Here is a 4,508-nt window from a genome sequence, read left to right on the forward strand (position 1 = left end):
TGTGTACTTACCAGTATTTTTTCAGCACTAAATGTTCACCGATTGTTTTTATTTCTGCCACTTTTTAATTACTGCTTGAATCGCAACATGTCAATTATGTTGTATAGTGCCTCGAATAATCTGATTCAAGCATTTCTTTTGTGCCAAAATTTGCCTGGTTGTTTAAAAAAACAAAAGCTTGTAAAATAAAAAGAAAAAAGGGTGAAGTGCTTGCGCAACTGTTTTGTGTTGCGCTCGCACTTGCAATGGGTGAACAAGCACGGTCGCAGTCCGATTCAAAATTTGCGCTTTCTTTTACCAACATAGAAACTTAGCACATCCTTTTTATCCAACGGGCAAATTACTGTAGCAGTCATCGCCTTTCATCGTTCTCACACGCTTCACCCTTTCCGTTCTTTGAAACAGAATATAAAGCTATTTCCTTCTCTTTCACAGTCTTTATTGCTTCGTCAGCCCTTGGCTAGTACATGCATTTTCACCGTTATGTGATGAGAACCAGAGGCCCAGATGCTGACAATCGGAGCATTGCCGTCACTCCCCTGTGACCAGTCAGGCTGCAACCGTGCTTGTTCACCCATTGCATGCGTGAGCGCAGTACATTACCAGTCACGCAAGTGTCTCATCGCATGGTTTATTTCGTGTTTCGTGGGCCTTTGTATTTTCTTGGCAAAAATGTCCAGGCAAATTTAGCACAGACAAAATGCTTCAATCCGAGGTTATTTGAGGTGCTCTACAACTATATAATTGGTATGCTGAAATTCAAACAATAATTAAAAAGCAGAAGAAATAAAAACAATTAATATTTAGCAATGGAACGAATACTCGTAAGTACACAGAACCACTGCTAACATGCAGTTGGTACGATTTCTCTAGACCTCGTGTTTTTTTTAAACCTTGGTCAAAGCTAACTGGGACACCCAATTCTTGATCTCGTTCCGATGTCGATTCCAGGACTCCTCCTCCTTATCAGAATTGTCACTGTCCATACTGCCGCCTCAACTGTGGTTGCGGTGCACGTGAGCTCTGCTTTTCAATCCTCTGACATGTTATCAGGCATGCGACGCAACTGGCAAAGTCAGCGGAGGCGAGCGCAACGCCGAGGCACCCGGTGACGTCATACCAAACGGCGGCAGCGGAAAGGCGCGGCGCTGCGCAACACCTGTGGCTCCGTGCTACTAGTGGTGCATGCGCAGTAGTGACTAGTAGTGACTAGTGACCGTAGTGACTAATATAAAGCTTTTCTACAGCCAGTTTCGGTTGTTTCTCGTGATATCACAATATGTGGTCACGTCAAAGCAGGACATAGTGACATTTTGACGCGCTCTGGTTTGCTAGGTCGCCCTGTATCATGCTGCGCATCATGAGGGTCTATGCAGCAACACAGTGGACGACCGAGCAAGCCAGAGCAAGTTTCAAAACGTTGAAATGTTCTGCTCTGACATGACGACATACAGCAACATCATGGCACAGAATAAACCTGTGAAGCAAAGTCAGAACTGCCTGTAGAAATTTATTACAAATTATTCAAATTATTTCTGAGGCTTTTCACAATTTATTCTAGGGTTGGAGCACTAAGACTCTATTTAAAGCGAGAAATTAAGTCTAGAGGCCCACTGTCCACAACTAATGCATAACTTTTAAGTTGCCCCATAGTGCAGGATGGTGCAAACTATTTTCAGATAGTAATTTTTGTTTCGACACTGTGGCATCACTGTTTGTGCGCTTTGAAAAAATGAATTAACTCGAGAGCTTTCACCCGTGGCTTCGTGTGGCTGAGGCCCATAAACCCATGCTCTAAAAATGTGAGCAGCTTCCATGCTTTTTTAGGGTATTCAATGTGGAATACCCAAAATGATGTAAACAGGCATGCCACGCCTTCTAAGAGGTTGGACACTGCCAAAAGCCGCTGGCCATCCACAATGAGGTCCAAAGCTTGATCAGATGACCTCAGCAAGCATGGGGTCAGCTCTGTTGCTTCCTGCATGAAAGTAACAGACAACTATAGGTCATATCACAAGTTATGCACACCAGAGCTGTAAGTCCAGAGCTGTTTGTCCTAGTGGGCACGCTGTATGTCACAGTAACATGAAACACCAATTAGCCTGGTCTAAAACCTCGTTGCAGTTAAACCCAAATGAGAAATGCGAACTGTCTCAACACATTCCGACATAATAATATGGTACGCATAATGCAAGTTCACACAGGAAGCATAAGTTTCCATTGGAACACATTGTTCCAGTCTATGAGCATGTGCAGATCCTTACAACATCGCCAAAATTAATAATAGAAGGAACAAAAGGGCGGACATTTAAGCCTGCTTCACATGCAAGCGATTGCGCGGTCACTAAGTGGCACCGTGAGGCACAGACACAGCTAGGTTCACAAGCACCTCTTTGCGCGACGCCTGCTGCTAGTGATATGTCACATGCCACAAGTGCCTGTGATCATTGGGTTTCCGTGAGCCCCAGAAGGCGTTGTGAACAGCATGCACGAAAAATTTCTGAAGCATATAGCATCGCATGTTAGCCAGCCTTCCACACCTTTGCCCAAGGCCGAAGTTGGTTTTATAGCCATTCCATGTACTTTATTTCCTTAAATGTTGCACCCTTTCCCCTTGCATATTCGCTTTTTGCCTCAATCACATGAACCGCTTTCCATTTTTATTTTAGGGCTTCATATTTTCCATTGCTTCAAAACAATAGCTTGAAAAACCAGTACTTCTCAGGTCTCTTTTTTGTTCATTCGTCCACACACTGCTCAAAATGGATCCTTTTGCAGTGTACTGTAGATGCCTACTGCAAGGTCAGAATATTGCAGGTGTGAGGAGTCATGTCCCAAACAAATGCACAATCTATTAAAGATACGGAGGCGGAGGAGGTTAGATTTCTGACCACATGGGGTTGTCCCATGTTTATCAAAATGAAAGAAAGTCAGTCAGGTTGCTAGACTGGCACATAAATGTCAATACCATAGCACTCACCGTTGTGAGGATGGTGTCGAGCTGCTCCCTACAGCGGGCTGCCACGAATTCCAGTACAGCCAGCACAGGCTGCTCTGCAAGGTGCAATGGTACATTGTTAGATTTCTTAAAATAGCTAATCCATCACTCCCAGCAGCTTTCAACCTTTAAGCTAAGTACACTGTAATTTAATGCAGCAAAGCACAACTAGTACTTGTTTTGTACCCATTGCTGAGCAACTGAATTGGGTGAAGTGACTAGACTGGACAAAAATTCATATTTATATCTTAATCTCTGGACCAGCTCCCAAGGCAAAGGGAGACTGAATTTAAAAAAAAATATGTAGTATCTGCAGTGTAGGTTAAGAAATACCTATCGCTTCCAAAACAGTAACTTTCAAGGCATGCCCATACGCAAAACATATACACCAAGCAGCCAGGCGTATCCGAGAACAGGAGCAATGCGGCAGGGAGTTTTGCATCTGTTTAAATTTGCTAACGTTGTAAGGTTACTGTCAAAGTACCCACGTCTTCGTATCAAGCAAATTAATAAAAAAATTTTTAAAAAGATGACCGAAATTTCAGGTGCCAGTACAGTCTCATCCGATTTCTCGGATTGATCGGCGTATGCAAGGTGTAAAAACATGCCGACCACGGACCAAGCTACCACAATGAGTGTTGTCCGTGCCGGCGCTTTCGTTATCACGGCGATTTCGCCACTTTCCATGTGCCGTACAGCCACTGCAATGCATTCTGTTGACTCTGCACCAAACTACAACTTTGGTCGCCGAGTCGCACTGGTTAGGCCTAGCCAGCGGGACTGCCTAGCCACTGCACTGTAAGCGGTATGCATATACATGGAGTTCTATTGTAGGGTAAACAGGAGTCAGAAAAGGCTGCATTGTAACTAGTTCTGCACTATAAACGGGTATGTTATAAGTTGTCTAAACTATAATCAATTTTTAGCATAAACCATAGCACAAATCTTGCCACATCACATCGCTAACTTCCAGTGTGTCATCACAAAATTATAAGAAGCTATATAGACCCTTTCGTACAGTACATTGCTCTATCGGGAAACGAGATGGCACTTTTGGCCTGCGTGAAACACTGTGCCTCAAGCAAAAGAACACGAATGCAAAACCATTATCGCTTCTACCTTTCTACCATGCAACTGCATGTCGGAAAGACAGCTGGGTGATCGATAACATACTGTGTGCTCCATTCATGCTGCAAAATGTGGAACGGTAGGAGAAAACATGTGCAATAGTTGGCTGCGAAAAACAGTGGCTTGCGTACTAATGAGAGGAATGAATGTGTGCAAAGTACCTGCAAACCGCTGCTACACTAGGACTGTTTGAGTTGCTCGCTCTTCTTGATGCCCAGCTTTCCTCGACAACCAGAAAATGCACTCATTCACCAGTGTTAGATTGCTTACATCAAAAGAGGACTTTAACCCATAAATGCTGGTAAGAGTGAGTACTGACATTTCCTGGAATAGTATGTTTCTTGCACATATTTTGCACATTCACCCCAACTCATTCACTTAT

Source organism: Dermacentor albipictus, chromosome 6, assembly GCF_038994185.2.
Source record: "Dermacentor albipictus isolate Rhodes 1998 colony chromosome 6, USDA_Dalb.pri_finalv2, whole genome shotgun sequence".
NCBI lineage: Eukaryota > Metazoa > Arthropoda > Arachnida > Ixodida > Ixodidae > Dermacentor > Dermacentor albipictus.